Raw genomic sequence first — 19,379 nt, forward strand, 5'->3', positions numbered from 1 at the left:
CCCAGCCGCCTGGCGGCACAGGCCGCCGGGCTCGTCCACAGCGTCAGCCTCAGGAACAAATAAGGGAGCCTCTCGAGGAAAAGCGAGTTTACAGACAGTTTGTTTGCCAAGCTGCAGAGGTCAAAGGTGATGCACTAAGTCACGTAACCCCGACGACCCGGGTTTGGAGTGCCGCGCACACCTTGGAAAACGTGACCGCGTCGTTCCAACACGCCCCCACGGCAGGACAGGGCAGGCTGGAACCGCCACGCACCGTGCAGATGGCCTGAAGCCTCACTGGAACCTCCCCTCGGACAGGACCGCTCCCCGTGGGCCGGGCCTGCGGAGTGTGTGTTCACAAGGAAGAGGCGGGGGGGGGGGGGGGCCTTCCACCCACGCACAAGGCGGGGCGCACACCGTGCCCCCAGCGGGTGAGGGTCTGCACGGGGGTCTCTGTTGCACTCACACACGGAGCGCCCGTCTGCACCGTTCCCCCAATGCCACGGGCACGGTTCCACTCCTGCGAGAGCGTTTCGGTCTTGTGGAGAGAGACCCTGGGGCCGCCTCACTCTTATTTCTGGCGCCCAACTCCGCCGTGCTCTCGCCCCTTACCCATAGATGCCTCTACTGTGTTGCCTCTGACCAGACATCGGTCCCCAACCCTTACCCGGAGCATGCGCTCTTTTTACACGCAAACTCAAGTCTGACCGGGGTATGTGCTCCTGTCTTCCAGCTCGGAAAGCTGGGCGCCTTACTGCCTTCCAGTGACAGTGTCCCCCGGGCATGCCCAGCACCCAGGGAGTGTGCTGCCCTCCCCCAGCCCCGGGAGCAGCAAGGAAGGCGGTTGTGACGGAGACAGAAAGAGCGAAGACGCTCGGAAAGGACGTCTGGTGGCCCATCAGTGACATGCCTTCCAGGGCTGGCTCCCGCCCTTATATTTGTGTGGGGCTGGCCCCACCCCCAGCCCCCACCCCCAGCCCGAGGTGGCACAGACGGGCACCAGCGTGTGACCCGACGTCAAACCAGAGGACGTGCAGGCCATGCCGGCCAGGCTGTGCTGTGCAGTGACCCTTCACACAGGCCGAGGGCTGAGCAAGGACGGCCCAGGCCCCGAGGGTCACGGGGCTCGGCCCACCCACCCCCACCTGTGCGATGGAGCCAGGGCTCCTTGGGGCAGCTGGGCAGGGGGTCGGGGTTGTCCTGGTGAAGCTGTTTAAGGATATGAATAAGCTTAAGACCACTCCGGCGACACAGCAGAGAAATACGTCACCGAGGAGCAACCAGGCTGGCCTCCAACCTCTCCAACACTCTGGTGGGGGTGGGGCCACCCTTGTGTTTGGAGGGAAGAGCTCATCACGAGGAAAGCGTGTGCTCAGCCAGTCCCACGGGGAGTGCAGCAGGAAGACAGCTCAGGAGCTGGGGGACTTGGTGGCGGGGGAGCGGGGGCAGGGAAGGAGGAAAGCCCAGCGCCTGCCAGCAGCTCAGGAAGGTGGGGGCAGGGGGTCCTGGCAAACCTAAGGAACACACAGAGGAGACACGGCCGGACTTTTTTCTTCCTGCAGTTTAAATGTTTCTATTTCACCTTGGCACTGGAAGATCTGAGGAGACTTCCTGAAATATTACTGCATGCGAACAAAGGAACCAAAGACGGAGGCGAGGACAGGGTCCAAGGAGGAGGAACCTGGAGAATCGCCTGGCTCGCGGCAGCTGAAGAGCCGCTCTGGGAGTTGGGGCGGGGAGGGGTTGCTAGAGATGCATCCCCCTCTTGCTTGGGGCCAGAGCAAAGGGACGAAATTGCAAGATTCACAGGGTCCCTAAAGCAAAAGCACACCCGCGGGAGGGACGCAGAGGACAGGGTGCAGAGACCCCCGGTGGCGTGGGAGGGGGAGGGGGGGCTGGGGGGGCAGGGCAAGAGGAGAGGGTGGGGAGAGGTGTGGACATAAAAGGGCAGCTGCAGCGATCCTTGCAGCAATGGAAGGATTCCACCCCTCAACTGTGGCGGTTTTCACACAAATCCCCTCGTGCTAAAACTGCGTGAGACGATGCACACACACGAGCACACGCAAACCAGGTGAAATCCGAGTCTGCCGTGTGGGTGCCGAACCCGGCTGTGATATCGCACCATGGTCGGTGGGTCGGGGGCAGCGCCGCAGTTGGGGCGGCCTGGCTGAGGGGGGCAGGGACCCCAGGATGCTGTTTTTCTTGACTTCCGGTGAATCTATCATTATTTCAAAATAGCAAGTTAAAAGGAAAAAATAAAACTGCTCAAAAAAAAACCCCCACACTGGGCCATGCAGTGACGTGACCCTGAAAACCTACAGCACCGGACTGTGGCTCCTCCCCGGAGCCCTGAGCGCAAGGTGAAGGTCAGTCCCGCGTGTAAATGCAGGGGGAGCAGCAGCACTTCTGCAGCAGCCCCCAGGGATGGGTCCCCCCATCCTGCAGATGCCTGAGAGTTGGGCCAGATCCAGGGCCTACCTCGTCTGACTCTGTAAAATCTTCGCTTTCATATCTGTGCCGGCATCTTCCTTGTCTTTATTCTCGGCCCTTCCTCCAGAGAGTGCAGACGGCTCGGGCGGAGCTGAGGGACGCCCACGCCCCCTGCAGAGGTGGCCTCTGAAACACCTGCTGTCCACGGCTCTCGGGCCCTCTCACGAACCAGACCCAGCAGGGGCTGACCGCCCGTCCGCTGCGCACACCCGAGGACGGCGGTCCCAAACGCCAGCCGGCCGGCCTCTCCCGTCTCCGTCCAGACAAGCACGTGTTCCCCGGACGAGCGAGTGGCCAGGGGCCTGGTTAAACTCCACTCGCTGGCCCCGCCACGGTGCCGGGCGGCTCTGGGGTAGTGGGCCCCAGACTCTGCTCCTCTGGCGGTCCCGGAGGCGGCTGGCACTGCTGGGCAGGGGGGCCGCCAGGATGCCCCCAGTGACACCGATGCCCCCCTCATCTTAGGCGGCCAGTTTTCTCAGAGCTTGGAATTGGACCTTTTTTAAAACACAAGCATAGAAGTGACTGCTGCTTGACAGGCACCGGTGTGCTGTGTCCCTTCTGGCTTAGCCCTCGTCTGCGATCCCCACTGGACTCGGTGAACAGGGCAGCGTGTCCTGCCAGGCCACGAAACGCACATCTCACCGGGCCGGGGACAGCGTCACAACTGGAGGAATAAACCACAGCTACGGCTGCACTCCTACGTCTCAACGCTCAACCCTCCCCCCAGTTACCGGAATTATTATCTTCCCACTCAGACAAATGAGGAAACCCGGGCCCAGAGAGGCCAAGCAACTTCTCCCAAGTCACACAGCCGAGAAGCAGAAGACGAGAGGATCCAAACCCGAACTGGCCGGCCCGAGAGCACAGTCCTGGCACGCAAGCTGCGTTGTGCTACTTGAACCCGCACTCCTCTGCGTGAGGGGTCGACGGCCACCCCCACTGCACCAACACGCTATCGACATGTGCATACACGGCCAGGAACCTCATCCTGTCGGCTGGGGGAGGAAGGGGCCTCCTGTTACTTTTGTTACTGATTCCATGAGTCAGTGTAAATAGTCCAGACGTCACCCGTTCACCACAGAACAGTCTTGCACCCTCTCCGCCCAGTGCGGAAAGGGGACCGGTGATGGGTCTGCGGTGTTACCGTCCTGACACAACAAGGACGGCGTCCGGCGGTTTTTAGACCTGCACGTGAGCCGCCGCTCCCGTGCTCACGCCAGCCCTAGGACGCTGCCGCTGGCAAACCGGGTGTACAGTGCTGCCTCTTTACAGAAAACAAGAGAGATGAAAAAGGATACGGAAGGTGCCCCTGTGTGCAACACGGAAGGGGAGACCCGAGTTGGGGAGAACGCGCCCAAAGGCCCCTCCCAGCCCCATCCCTCTCCTCTCCTCTCCTCTCCTGCCGGCCATCAATTATTCATCATCATGCTGCGTGTGACCCTCGCAGAAGCTTCCAGTGTACATGACGCCGTCTAGAGGGACCTTCCCGACGCCCCGGCGCGGGGAGTGGCGGCAGCCTGCCCTGTGCAGTGCTGACCTGCGCCTGCCCTCTGCCTCGTGCTCGCTGCCGCGGTGCCAAGACATGCGGCCCCACGGGCATCATTCTGCTGCTTGTCACTGCCCTTTGGAAGCTCAAATAGGCGGGTAAAAACTGAGACAATGGTGAATGCCAACCAAGGCTTCCGAAGTCTCCAATCCCAATGTCTCCCGCACCAAAGAGCGGACAGGAGGGACAAGCAGTGGGACCAGAAAGAGATGACGCTTGCAGGTACTGTTTTCTGAGACTCCCCTAGAATAGGGGCAAGGGGGGGCCCCTATGACACCTGGAACCCTCCTGTCCTCACAGGTGCCATGGGTAACATCAACTATTAGGCAAGACAAAAAATAATAACAACGGATGATAGCTGTTTCAAGGGTTCAAGAATTATAAATCCAAAGTCACAACTTTAAAAGGAAGTCCCTGACACGCTCAGGATACTGCTGAGCTCAAACTTCTACGGTGGTAAGTAGACTTGTACCAGCACAGAAATAATAGAATAAAAAATAACCACCTTCTTACTTTCAGCTTAAGAATCCTCACACCGAAATCAGCGCTGGCCGTAATGGATTCAAAATTAAATACAAATAAAACCTTTAATTATTCATCCATCTCCTCAGTGTTTCTTGCTTCTGAATAATACAAGTGATGAGCTTGTGCATTTCAGAAGCGGAAGAAAAGGAAAGAAACCTCAGTGTATAAAAATAAGTCAAATATACATTTCCCCTTTTATTATCAAAGACCGCTAACTATTTGGCTGCATTCTTTCTTGGCATTAATTTGCATTTCAACATTGTTTTGGTTTAGCGAAAACCTCCTTTGTCTGTTCCCGATTGGTTTCAGAACATGGAACTGGGCTGAGAGTCAGCTGTGGCCTTCAGAGGTGAATTTTCTAGTAATGCGCCTTTGAGGAAATTTGTGACTTTGTCCATCAAGGGGGAAAAGAGAGAGAGAGAGAGAGAGAGAGAGAGAGAGAGAGCGCTGTAATTCTATTTTAAATCATTCCCAAATCTAGCAAAGACTTCTGCGTTTCTAAATGCATCCAGGTGAGTGCGAGAGGCATCTGTGAACTAGCATGTGCGTCTCCCCACAGCTCTTTGAGAAATTCCAAAGCTCGTCTTCCTTTGGTTTCCCACCTTCACAGGAAAGCTAGAGGATGCCGTTCCGAGAGACACTCGACGCGCATCTGCCCTACACGTTCCAGCAAGCGGAGCACTTACGGAAGAGACAAGAGCAGAAGAGGGTAACGTACCGGCGGGGGGATCTCTGCAGGGCTCGCCTTCACTCCGGGGGTCCTGCTTCTTGCAGGAGAGACTCGGGCTTTTATATCAGGAGCTCCCTGGGCCCCGCCTTCCTCCTGAGGTCCTCTGAAGAGGAGGAGCAGAAAAAAACTTCAGCCGCTGCAAGAGGACCGGTGGAGCCCTGCAGCCAGTGGGAGGGAGAGAGGCCAGCGCGACTGTAAAACGCGGTATTCCCAACGCTCGTCCAGGGAGGACCCGAAAGGCCCGCTCTGGGCTTGCCAATAGCATCGCAGCTCGAAAACATACTAAAACTTAATTTCTACAATTAGTGGCGTGGTTTTAAAACCACAAATAAGAGAGGACATGGTCATGATGGAAAGTAATGACAAGAATAATTAGTTAGATTTGAAGCTCCTAATTAACGGAGTGGGGGGGGGGGTAGTCCTAAACAGAGGAAATGTAACAAGCCCCGGGGGGTGGCTGGGTGGCTCACAGGTCTTGCTCCGGCTGTCCACACTGTCCTGTGCTCAGCCTGGGGCGAGCCGGGCAGGGAGGCTGGGCACGGCTGGCGTCACTGGTTCAGGGCAACTCCCACGCCCCCGGGGAACGGCACTCGGTCTCTGGGCAAACTCCTCCAGACAGGTGAAGGAACAGCCACCAGGGAGCAGCTTCAAGTCCCTTCACTGAACTGACGCTCACGGACACCATCTAAGCAGTCTTGTTACAGCGAAGGCCTCTTGAGTGACGGCCGTTATTCCTATTAGGTGTTTATGCATAAAGGGTACACCACAGACAAGCAGAAATAAGGTAGCCTAACTTAAAAACTGATTCTATGAAGCACACACCAAGGCCCAGGGGTTGGAGACGAAGCCTGGTGAGTGCATGTAAAGCAGGGTCACAAATGCAAGTACCCCAAGGGCCAGACAGGCAATGGAAATGGATGGAGTATAAGGCAATAGGGAAGGGTAGAGACTGTGAAAAAGTGAAAACAGCAGGTGCTTGATCTGAGTGACGACCCATGTTAGAAGAAATCTAGCCAGAAACTTCAAAAAAATCAAAACAGAATCAGAGGGGAAAAAAACCTAGAAAATTGGAGAAATCTCACAATCGCCCTTAACATGGACCCCTGGCCTAAAACCTCCCATACCCCTCCGACTTCCTCCCCTGCCTGCCCCCCAGGCACAAGCACGCAGACGGAGCCCTGCGTCTGGTCTGCTCCCTCCTAAACCTGCAGTCCGCACAGCTTCATCCCAAGTACTTTCAGGAAAGTGGAATTGCAAAGAAGAACCTAAAATCTAGTTTGAAAACCGAAAGGATGATAGGAGGGAGGGAGGGAGGGAGGGAGGGAAGGAAGGAACGAACGAACGAACGAACTGGAAAAGACTAAAAAGCTGGACAACTACCGAGACTGAAGAACACAGTGCGTAAGGAGGGAGCCCCCTTATGGAAGGTGGCAGGCGACTGAGCATCGACCCCCGCGGGCACAAGGAAGCTGGCGGCAGAAGGGGAGTGAGCCTGGGGCGGGCAATGAGAGGACAGGGGGAGCATGCCACCTCTCTCGGACACAGTGCTGTGGAGACATCCGGTTCCTCCTGACGTAGAGCTGTATGTACAGGGGGCGCCCCAACATACGTGTTGCCCAGTGATTGGTGGAGGCTGCGGAACAGGGTGTAGGAGTTCAGCTTGGGTTTAACTTGCACCCAGAGAGGAAGACCCCGAGGATGAGGAGACTGGCTCAGGGGCTGCTGCCGCGGGTCGGGGTCCGAGAGCCTCGGGGCGGGGCCCTGCGGGAGGGAATGGCGGCGCTCTGAGCGCTGGGGAGGGGACCCCTGGTCTGATTTGACGGACGGCCGCTGCACAGCCTTGACAGTGACCGCGAGAGTCACCCGCACACCGGATGTGACCTGTAGCTGGAAGTGCGGTGGTCGGCGGTGTGGAGGGCAGAATCACCCCAGGCGAATGCAGTCCCTGGAGGTCTCCCGAAAGCCGGCGCTTCTGGGCGCCTACTGTATGCTTCCCGTGACCACGGCTTAGCCCTGCTGCCTCCCCCAGAAGGCGGGGTCCACCCCCGCCCCCCCATTCATACGGTGCAGTCCCACCCCCAGTGTCCCAGAATGGGACTGCCTTTGGAGGTGGGGCCTTTGGAGAGGTCATTCAGTCACTGTGCGGCCCTGAGGGCAGGCCCTCCGCCCCTAGGACCGGAGTTGGTAATGGAAGAGGCCGTGAGACAGGGGCGCAGAGGGCCCTGGACAGACCCAGGGGGGAGACGGCCGTCCGCACACCGAGGGGCGAGGCCTCAGAGGAACCAGCTGCTGACTTGACTTTGGTCTTCCAGCCTCCAGACTGAGAGAAAATCATTTCCATTGATTAAGCCCGCCCACCCCCCAACCCCCACCCCGTCTGTGCATTTGTTATGGCAGCCCGAGCAGACGGATACCACCCCCGAGGTTGCAGGTAGCTGTCAGCCCCTCTCTTGGGGCAGCCAGGACCCCCCTAGATACCCAAGGGAAGAGCAGACAACCCCGTGAAGCCTTTGACTCCGCCCCCCGCCCCCGTCCTGGCCACCCCACCCCCATCTTCAGCAACGCACGGCCACGTGGGCCCCTCAGAGGAGCAGCCAAATGGGCCCTCGCTGGGACCGTCGGAAGCTGCAGGAGCCGAGGCAGCCTGTGCTGCCCTCCAAGTGAGGTTCCTTAGCCAGTGCGGACTTTCCCCTTCCGTGTCTGATGATTAAACTATCACGTTATTTGTTCGAGCCCAATTTTCATCTTAATCCCAAACGCATTGTACCAAGTCTTCATCAGCCTAAACAAGTTCTCTCCAAAAGTCTCCAGTACGTCCTTGGGGTCTCACGTGAATGACCTCCGCTGCGAATATGCGCCCCCTGGCATCGGCGGGGGCGGGGCGGGGAGCGGAGACGTACAGGCACCTGCTAGGCATACGTGTACACCCTGCAGATTTGTCATTTTTCCCCAAGACGTGGCAAATGCCCAAATGCCTCCACTCAGGCCAACATGAATTTTTTTTAAGATTTTTGTTAACTGCTAGATTTTTGTAAATGCAAATTCTTGTTGCACTTCCTCTCAGTGCCAGAAGGTGGCGTCTCCGAGCAAATTCGGTGGATGCCGCAGAGGCATTCCATGCCCCTTACATCCCCAAGGCAGGTTTCTCGGGTGAATCATGACGTGGCCCCGCGTGTTTCTCCGGAGCCCTCTTGGCCCCACTGAGAGAGGCGGAACCTGTCAGCGCGCTCCCTGCTGCAGCTGCAGACCCGGCTCTCGGCTCCGCCTTCCTGTTTGCTGGGCCTCGACAAAACATCTCACAGCTGCTCGGACTGGGGGTGGATGGTGGTGATGCGCAGGCAACCGTGTAAATGCGCGAATGTAACAATGCGCGGGCTGGTGGGCAGTATGTTGTGTGTATTTTGTCACAATGAAAATAATTTTTAGCCCTGGCTGTTATGGCTCGGTGGATTGAGTGCCGGCTGAGAACCAAAGGGTCATCAGTTCGATTCCCAGTCAGGGCCCATGCCTGGGTTGTGGGCCAGGTCCCCAGTAGAGGGTGCATGAGAGGCAACCACACATTGATATCTCTCTTTCTCCTTCCCTTCCCCTCGCTGTAAAAAATAAATAAATAAACATTTTTTAAAACAAAGTAATTTTTAAAACATTGGATGAAACTGCTGTGGGTTGGAGCACTGTGAGAGCTCGGACAAACCCCCAACCCCAGCCCCTCCTCAGTCGGATGGGATCCTAATGCTCACGACTCAGGCTGTCGGGATTCTGGGGGCGGGGGGGCTCCTGACAGGACCCGCCGCAGCACACGTCCCAGCCGTATTAGCGTCCTCCCTCCCTCCAGTTGCTTTTGTTCCTCTAACCGGGGTCCGTGTGCTCCGGCTCCCTGGGGGAGAGGGGGCCTTTCCCTCTGCCGCCCAGCTCCCCTGAAAGACGGAGGAGCCCCTCCCCCATTAATACAGAGCCCCACGTGCTTCCACGGGGCACAGGACCCCCACCTTGGCACAGGTTGAAAATGACACTCCAGGCCCCACCCTAGACTTCTGTGCCATCAGAAGAAGTGCCGTCCCTCAGCAGGAGCAGGGCAAAAACAGCCTGCTCAGTGGTGGCAGGCGACACCCGCCCCGGAGCCAAGGACAAGCTGACCGGAGCTGGACAACGGCAAGAGAAGTGGTTGAGCTCCACAGTGGCACCCCGAGTTCAGCCCGAGTCGCGTTGTCTGCAAGGGAAGGAGAAGACCAACTCCAGCGCCTCTCACCCGGGCTCGGGCTCCTCCTGCCACGGCACAGAGTGAAGAGCCGATGCACGTTAGATGTGGACAGTAGCTTTGACCTACCGTAGACCCGTGGGTCATGGGAGGGATTTTGTGGTCCCCTGTGCCCCCAGAGAACCCTTCTCGAAAGCAGTGCTGTCCTGCCCACCTCCAGCACATGGGCAACCCCAGAGCCAGGTGGTCGCCGCACCTCTGACTTCGCAAGGCACACGCAGGCATGAATTGGAGCCGGGACGCCAGCAGGTGGGCCAGGCACGCACGCCGGCTCCCTTCCGGCTCCCCAACCTGCTCCCTTGGGCTGCACCTGCCCTCTCTAAACTCCCGACCTCCTGGCCTGCCGGGGGCCATCTCCCCTCCAGGCACTGGGGCGGCTCTCCCCTGCCCTGGGGATTGGGCCGTGCACGGCAGCCCTGCCCTCTGGCCAAGTTTGCTCCACTAGAAGGACTCGGCCTCTGGTCCAGGGCAGGAAGGCCCACCTGGGCATTATAGGAAGAGCCTGCCCTTCCGGTGGAAGCTGCACTTGCAACTGTCCATGAACTTGCCTTTTCCTGGGCCTATGTGCATGAAGCCGGCCCTGCCACCTGACCAGGTGTCCAGGCTTCCCCCAAGGCCCGGATGAGGAGAGAAGCCTCAGGTACTAGTTGAGTGGGCGCAGGGCCCAGGGCAAAAGTCTGGCAGCTAGAGGGAAGGCCAGCTCCTCCCAGTGCCTCTAGCCCTGGCCAATCAGAGGAGGGAGTTCTGCATACTGGTAGCCGCTGATGGAGGTGGACACCCGCCCCCCAGTTAGACCTCGGGTCGCTCAGTGGCGCTGGGCATCTTTTCAGTTAGGTCTTGCCAGTCGCCCGACCCCGACTGGCAGAGGTGAGAGGATGGGTGCAGCTGGTGAACACACCCAGGGGGAGCTGCAAAAGGCTCACAGATCCTCCGTCCCCTGCACAAGGGTGGAGGGAGTGTCACCCGGGCCCCATCTCCCGGTCTCTGCCGGCGGGAGACCCGAGATCCGCCTTCTCGGGGGGGACTAGCAGCTTACCCTCCACTGCTGCAGGCCGCACAGCTTCCCCCCACTCACCCGCACCCTCCAGCCACCCCGCCGCTGGCCCTTCACAAGCTCAGAGCTCATCAAGGAGAAAGGTTGCCGTGGCACCACACCTGTGCATGTGCGATAGAGGTGGTGCCAGGACCCGAGTCCCTCCCACCAGGTGTGTTCTGTCCAAACCCGTGGGCTGACCACACCCGCTCCTGGCTTCCCAGTCACCCCGGAAAAGCCCCGAGGGCAGCGAGGGCAGGACGTCTGGTCCGCCAGTGCAGCTGGGTCAGGGCACAGGCACCGGAGCGCAAGCCCTTCGCACTAGTGAGCAACTCGGATGGGCCCCAGAGCGCGACCAGGACCCAGGAGGAGGCTGGCGGCACCACCCCCACCACCCCCACCCCTGGGGACAACAGCCTGAGCTCTTGAGCACAGGTGCACAGCCCAGGGGCACCTGTGTCTGATCTCTGAGCTACCCCATCCCGTAGCTGAGCACCCCCCTGGTCTCTGGGCGGCCGGGTCTCTCTCCTTTCTTGCTCGTTTTACCCTCTGCACTGGAGCTCCATCAACCCCTTCCATGGCCTTCATCAAAATTGTATACTAATCCCAGAAACCTACCCACCGCCCTCTGACCACAGCCCACAGTTCACCACCCAGGTTCTAGAAAGCTCTTTGCCACTACATACCCATGACCTACGTGACCGATACACTGGCAGCGAGAAGGAGATGGAGTCGTCAGCTACATTCCGGCCTCAGCCTGACTGGTCCTCTCTCTCACCGGCTCGGACTTGCCCGTGATGTAGGCGACTCCTGCATCTCACCCCACGGGGCCTGGGGCCTCCACCCTGACTCCTCTGAACCACAGTGCTTTTGCCCCTGGAGCAATTCCGGGCCAACGCCGGGATGCGCGGCACCTCCGGCACACGGTGACCGGGACGGAGGATGCACTTGCTGGCCCCGGAGGGATCATCGGACGGGGAGCTCCTAGCACGCACGTGCTACGTGCATCACCCGCCCTCGCAGAAACTACAGAGCCCTTCTCAGGCCACTCCGGCATGAGCCCTAACACGAACCACACCGTCTGCGCGTCTGCACCGCCTTCCCCAGCTCCCTCTGCCTTCGGCCTTCCGTTCCGTATCCAGGGTGTTCCGCAGTGGAGAGACAGAAGGTTCGCTTCCAGAGATTCACGTGCACCCAAATCACCGGAGGGTCGTGTTCAATGCAGGTTTTGATTCAGCAGACGTGGGGCGGGACCTACAACACTACGTCTGTTCCCTGTGAGCCGACGCCGCTGGCCCACCGTCACTCTTCACACGGCAAGGGCCCAGGAAGAGCCAGGTTCCTGCCAGCACCACGGGCAGCTCCCAGGCCCGCGGCCAGGAGAAGAGGAGGAGCAAGAAGTGGCCTGGAGAATGTGAGGCCACCTGAACACGGTCCAGCTGGCGGACCCGGGGCCGTCTCTTCAGATGTCTCCCAGCCCCCGGACCCCTGACCCCGCCCCTGACAGGATCAGACACAGCCAGCCCCTCGGGGCGCATGCCCCTCCTCTGGCCTCAAGGGAGAAGCTCCTGACTGTCCCTTGGTGCGGGGCGGGGGGGGGGGGGGGGGGTCTCAGCATTGGCAGCCTCGGCCTGGCTTCCCTGGGCCTTCTGTTTAAATGTCACACGTCCCCAAATCCTCGAAAGCCAACCTCAGCAGAGAACTGGGAGGCCAGACACTTCTTGAGAGATCTAGGTTTTACTGAGTGATTCGATCCAAAGCAGGAGCCTGAAACTCTTTCGTGCTCATGGGGAGCCTTCCCCGGGGATGCCAGACAAAAAGGGCTAAATGCGGTTCCTCGGTGACCTCTCTGTGCCAGGCCTCCGAGTCTCTGTGCATAGGAGGGCCCACACTGGGGCTGAAAATGAGAATGAACTGCAGTGATGCAGACAGAGATGGGGATGGAGATAGAAATCGAGGTAGAGACACAGAGATGGACATGACGGAGATGGTGGACATGATGGAGACAGTGGACATGATGAAGATGGGGATAATGGAGATAGTGGAGATGATGGGGATGGTGGAGATGGTGGAGATGGGGATGGTGGATATGATGGAGATGGTGGAGATGGGGATGGTGGAGATGATGGAGATGGTGGAGATGATGGAGATGGGGATGGTGGAGATGGTGGAGATGGGGTGATGGAGACGATGGAGATGGGGTGGTGCAGATGATGGAGATGGGGATGGTGCAGATGATGGAGATGATGAAGATGGGGTGGTGGAGATGGTGGAGATGGTGGAGATGGGGATGGTGCAGATGATGGAGATGATGAAGATGGGGTGGTGGAGATGGTGGAGATGGTGGAGATGATGGGGAAGGGTGATGGAGTCAGGGATGACAGATAAGGATAGGAATGAAGATGAGGATGGGGATGGGAATGGAAGCAGAGAGAGAGCGAGACAGAGAGAGAGATGCCGATGATAGAGATACCAAAGCAACACGGACCAAGAGTAGCTCGGGCACAGGTCAAGTTCGTGCTGCTCCCCAACACAGTGCGAACAATGGCGGGTGCCCGATGCGTGGACAGTGCACCGTCGGACTCAGGCAGAATGCTGCAGCCACTGAGCACTCCATCCTCGAAGGGGGGTCTGGATCACAGCCCAGGCTCCAGGGCGCCCCCGGGCGGGGCCCCTGACCTCTCGGGGCCCAGCGTTCTCACCTGGAGCCACAGCACCAGCCACGAGGCGCTCTGCTCAGGTGCGGGCGTGCAGAGTGAAGAGGGGCAAGCTCACCTAACCAGCTGCGGGGCAGGCCCCTCGCGCACAGCCACCCGCTCACGGCAATGCATGGACACTCCTCGGTGACCAGAGAAGTTGGTCAGCCATGTCGATGGACAAGGGGTGGGAAACAGGGTTTGAGACTTAAAGTAGATCCTTCCAAAGAGCCTCAGAGGAAACTGCACTTAAAAATCTGCAAGTCGCGTAGACAGAGCAAACCAGCTGCCGGGCTGGGGCGGAAGGGGTCTTTGGAGGGAACATTTTGCCCTGCTTCCCGCCCAAGAGAGCCCTAGCCCCTGAGCGAGAGAGGAAATGGGACTATTTTCACACAGCGGCCAATCTGCCCTATATGACCCTGCTCCGTCCCACTTTAGAGCTCCGGGCACTAACAACCCATTTCTTCCCTTTTATCCAAATGACCGAACCGCTGCTCGGGGAGGCGGGTGAGTTCTGAGTGGCCGCTCTCCCGTGGTCACGGGGCGGGAAGGCACGGGCGCTGCAGGCCCACTCGGGGCCGAAGAACTTCTCCATCTGCCCTCTGCTTCAGGCGGGGGGTGAGGAGCCCACCCCGAGGCCCGCGGGGCGCCCGAAGGCCGCCTAAAAGCCTGGGGGCTCCAGGCGGCGGCGAGTGATGGGAAGAGAAGGGGGAAAGCGGTGGACCATTAGGGTTATTAGAAGTGGTACCAGCCCGCAGAGCGGCCCCTGAGTGGGAAAAGGCTTAAAAGTCAGGGATAAAAATAGCCGAGCGACCCTAGACGACAGCCGGATATGCACCCCCAAAGTAAGCTGACGGGAAGGACGGTTTCCAAGGCGAGGGTGAGTACCACCGTACGATGACACCCAGCCGCTCTGTCCATCCATCGAAGTGGGACAGGCTGGCCGCCAGGGCCTGGGCCGGGCGAGAATTCAGACACACTAGAAGGCCAAGTCCCCATCCCCCCGTCCCCCACCCCCCGCCAGGAGGGATTCGGTGCAGTGAACGGCAAGCCCGCTGGATAAAGAAGACGCCGGTCGGTGCCCGTGATAACGGGACTCTGGTCGCTCCAGGTGAGGCACTCCGTCCAGTGACTGGTGACTGAGGACCGGCTTTCTGTTCAGCTTTCCCCTCTCAGCCACTCTGTCCGGGTGACGTCGCCGGGAGACAAGTATCGGGCCCGTCACCCAACGCCGATTTCCCATTTTTAACAAGTTTGCGCTGCAGAGACGCGCTGCAATGACGAGCTCGTGACAACAGCGGACACTCACCGCTGCCGACCTGCGCCGGGCACAGCTCCCGGCGCCCACCCACCCACCCACGTGCCGGCCCGCTGAGCCCCCGGCCAACCTGGAGCCGGGTGCCGCCTGCCCCGGGGCTCCCAGGCGACACGCGGTGGCACAGGCAGGTTAGGCAAGTGCCCCGAGTTCCACAGCCAGCGGGTGGGGGAGCCAGGGCTGCGTCCAGGCCGTCCAGTTCCAGGGGCCTTTGCTCAACCTCTTCGCTAAACTGCTACGGGCCCCGAGTGGGCACATACACACAGGCACACCCGGACGTGCACACACTGCACACAGGTGTGCACATGGACACACACACACTCAGGGACACACACACTCTGAGTCCCCCAGGTAAGCGGCACAGTGAGGCAGGTTGTCCCTGATGAAATTCCAAGGTCAAGGCTGTCTCAGCAGCCTTTTCATGTAAACCTTTTTTATGTAATCCTCGCCCAAGGACGTGCTTTTTCAGAGAGGGGAAGGGAGAGGGAGAGAGAACCTTGATGTGGGGGAGACACATCAATTGGTTGCCTCTCACACACGTACCCCAACCAGGGACAGGACCTGCAACCCAGGCATGTGCCCCAACCGGGAATCGAACCGGTGACCTTTCGGTTCATGGGCTGACACCCAACCAACTGAGCCACACCGGGCAGGGCTCACCTAAACGTTGTTAGATGTTATGTTTCCAGGAATTTCAGGCTTGTCCTCGTTGTGGCCAAGCACGTGGGCAACAAGCATCTCAGACCTCAAACGTCCCTCAGAGTGTTCAAGTCCACGCCACCCTCAGCCCTTAACTGGCCGCCCTCCCCGGCAGCCGGAGACACCGTGGCCACACGCCGGAGTCGTCCTGGTCCTCCTCTCTCCCCCACGACCCAGCCCGTCCATCCTTCCTGTTGGCACTGCCTCCCACTCTGGTTTGGCGTGCCCCGATCTGCCCACTTCTCTGGTCACCGCTTCCTTTGGCCACGGCACCCACCACTGTCCCTCTCCTGGACGCCAGCCACAGCGCTGAGCTGGCCCGTCAGCTTGCACCTTTGCTCAAACGTCTTCCAAAGCCGTCTGGCCCCAGCATGCGTCAGATCGAGCCAGCTCCCTTCCACAGCCCGCTGGTGGCTTCCCGGTGCGGCCAGGACACAGCCCCCCACTGGACTGGACAGGCGCCTGGAGCAGCCGGCTGAGAGCTCGTCTCCCTCCTGCCCCGCCTCAGGCTCCTCACGCTTTCCACAGGCCTTGGCGACAGCTCTCCTGGGACGGCCCCGTACGCAGCTGCTTTGAAGACACGCCGTAGAAACACGCTCAGGAACTCGGGCACCGGACGTGGGCTGCCTCGGTGGAAACCCCAGCTCTGCTGTTTCACCTGTGTGACCCTGGGCACGTGTCGTACCCTCTCTGTGCCTGTTTCTTCTTCTAGACAATGGTGAGGACAGTCACAGTGTCCACCCAGGGTTCTTGTGAAGACGACTAAACGAGTGACCCGGATAGAGCTCTCAGAGCAGGCCCTTTCTCGGGCAATGTTTGCTCTTGCTGTCATCCTCATCCTCATCATCCTCATCCTCATCACCACTGTCCACAGCGAGTGGACTGCGAGCTGGGACTCCAGACTCAGGCCGTGTGAGCTCGGACAGGCTGGGGTCCCCTCTGTGCCCTGCTTTCCCACGTGCGAAATGAAGATACGAACGACACCGTCCCCATAGATACTCTGCGAGGATTTCCTTAGTGAATACACGTAAAGCACTCACAATAGCAGTTGGCACACGGTAAGCAGTCGGAAACGTGCATCATCCTTGTTGTTATATCCCCAATACCGTTCCCCTCTCCCAGGCCTCTGTCTGACCGTCCCCCCATTCGGGGCATCCTCCCCGCTCCCCCACCCTGGTCACTCTGTCGTACCGCCTGTCTGGTTCTCGTCGTCATATTGGTCTCGCCCTGTGCGGTGTGGCGTGGCGTTGACCCTCTCTCTCCCCTCCAGCCTGTAAGCTCATCAGGGCCTCCCCGGGCCTGGGGCAGAGCCTGGCACACAGTGGGACTCAATAAAAGCCGAAGGAGCCAATGCCACAGAAGTCGGTTTTTCACGTGTGGGAGTGCCGCATATGTGTGAGGTGCCTCTTTGTTTCCTGGGGTTGCTACTCTGTGCCCAAGTTCACGGCCGGCCATCCCTGCGCAGCACACCCTAACGGAAGGCCTTCCATCCCGAGGGCACTTCACTGCTGCCCGGCGGCTGCCCCCGGGGTGGCTCTCGCTGCAGAGGGCGGACCGCTCGGGGGCTTTCTCCCCTGGTGCCCAGGCTCACCTCGGCCTCTCGACTTGACCTTCCCTCTTTGCTCGTTGGTTCATTCCTTTCCTCATCACTTGATGCATGACATGCATCAGCCTCGCACTGGCTCAGTGCCAACCACAGCCTGGCCCGAGGCTGGACACGGAGGTCACCAAGGCCATGTGACCAAGCACAAGTTCCTACTGGTGAGCAGGGCGAGGGCCCCGGGGGAGAGAGAAAAAGCTGCCCTTCCATCACGGTCCCGGGAACCAAACCCAGGACGACAGGACCCAACCAGCAGACAGAGACGGACAGCTGGAGGTCGGCGTCAGGTGGGGGCTGGGAGTGGGGGGCGGGGACTGTCGGGCCTGGTGGAGGGGGTTGGCGTTCACCTGCCAAGGCCAAGCCCGGAGGCACCGAAGGGCTTCATCTCAGCATCGTCATAAGATGTGTGTCTTAGGAAAGTGACCCCTGAGGCCCCCCGGCCATCAGGTTAAACATGGAGAAGAGGAACAGTTCAATCCCAACCGGGACGACAGGGAGGAAGGGTGGGTTTGTAAGATCAGAAAGCCCTGGTGACAGGACACCAGCAAAGAGGAGGAACCGGCCGAGCCCTCCGGCCCTGGAGTGAGGGACGGATGGTGCGCCAGAGGGTGGTGGCCAGCACAGCGCCCAGGGCCTGCCCCGGCTCCTGGAGCAGCCGGTGCTGGTGCTGGGAAGCACAGGCTGGCCGACAGGTCACCTGTGTACCTGTGCGCCAAAGGGCCGCGCTGCGACCTGATGAGGGACTGCGGTCAAACACGGGCCCTCTGCCCGGGCTTCCAACGCCCTGCAACTTGGGTCCCCTCCTTACCTGGATGAGAAGGAGCCTCCTTGGTCAGGAGACTCTTCTCACAAACAATTCCGTTTCAAGCAACAGAAAGGTGTCGGACCTGGACCAGCGACAGGCCCCACGCTGTTGGCGCTGCAAGGAGAGGAGGGAAACGGAACAGGCCCTCGGTTGGTGGGGCTGCAGATCCCCTCTCCCGCCAGCCCCGGACCCCACTTCCCCTCCCGAAAACTCCCGCACGCAGTAGGGCCACTCCCCGAGGCGTGGAGGGAGCCACACTTGCTCCAAGAGACGCATGTCCCTGCTCATCGCGGCCTCCTGCTGTGCTGTCACGGGCCAGGTCCCAGACTCAGGCAGAATCAGGTGGGGACAGGGCACCCACATCGCAGGCTCCCCTGAGGCCCGTACTGACACAGGAGCCCCGCCCCCCCAAAAGCAATTGAAAGCAATTATTGAAAGCAATTTAAATCCCAAATACACTGAATTTCAGAGGAAAAAAAAAGCTGCAATGAAACAACACTTCTATGAAAAATAGATGAGGATGCTTCCAGTAATTATAGATCCGTGAGGACATGTTTCTTTCATCGGCCGCTAATTTGTATCCATTATTCATGGAGCCCCGTGATGCTGTGTGCTGAAGAGCACTTAGGGCTGGGCGCTTTCGTGGGTTCTTCAAAGGGGAGGGTTACAGACGCTGCTCGCGAGCTCCTCTCCTCGCCGTGGCCGCCGTGGGGAGAAAGAACAAGCTGTTTAGGATCAAACATCGACCCGATCCTTATAATGACGTCCCCTGTCCACCCTCTGCCCCCTAAACTGAGGGCGAGAATCTTCACAACTTTTTTTTTTGTCCTTATCTTCCTTTGCTTCCAGACATGATGTCAGCCCTAAGGCCTTCCCTGGAGGCGTCTCAGGCATCGCCCCAGCTCAGCGGTGGTCCCCTTGGGGTGACTCATCCCACGTCCTGGCCCCGCCCATAACTACAAGAGCAGGCCTGTCCCTGGTGTCTTCGTGGTTCCGGTCCACATGGACTCCGAACTCAGGTCCAGCTGGCGATGGTTGTTAACGCACAACCATTTTATGATCTTCTCTTCGTGCTTTTGGGCTGTTTTCCCCCCTTCGCTCTCCGGTGACGGCTGCATGCAGACTGGGGGCCCCCTGCGTGTCGGGGGAGGAGGAGGGGGAGGAAAAGCTGGTGAGGGCGGCCCAGAGGCAGAAGGGGTCCCACGGGCAACGTCAGGGGTCAGACGCTTTGACCTCGAGGTGAGCTCCAGGGCAGGGGAAAGCTAGCTATCTGCCGGGCTGGCTCCACCTAGGGGGGTTCCTTCCCACCTCACGGAGCTCCTTCCGCCCCCCCCCCCCCCCCCGTCTGTGCCCCAACCCCAGCAGGCCGGCTGGCCAGCCTGTATCCTCTCTCTTCACAGGGCCCCAGACCTTGCGTCGCCACGGCTCCCCGTCGCCTGCCGCTCTCCCTGCCCTCCAGGCCTCGCGTGCTGGCTCGCCTCTCTGCCCCCCTAACTCCTGCACTCGGCCGTGAAGGGGTGACTCCAGCTCCTCGCAGTTCAAGCGCCTTTCTCGGGTGGCGCCAGCCACTCCTGCCCTTGGCCTCCCTGAGTCACACGTCCTGTGACCACGACCGTCCCTTCGTGTGTCAGGCTCCCCCGCCGTGTTGTGACTTTCATGGATGCCTTCTGCACCCTGGAATTCTCAGGGCGTTCTGGTGCTCC

The sequence above is a fragment of the Phyllostomus discolor genome, chromosome 4, assembly GCF_004126475.2.
Source record: "Phyllostomus discolor isolate MPI-MPIP mPhyDis1 chromosome 4, mPhyDis1.pri.v3, whole genome shotgun sequence".
Classification (NCBI taxonomy): Eukaryota; Metazoa; Chordata; class Mammalia; order Chiroptera; family Phyllostomidae; genus Phyllostomus; species Phyllostomus discolor.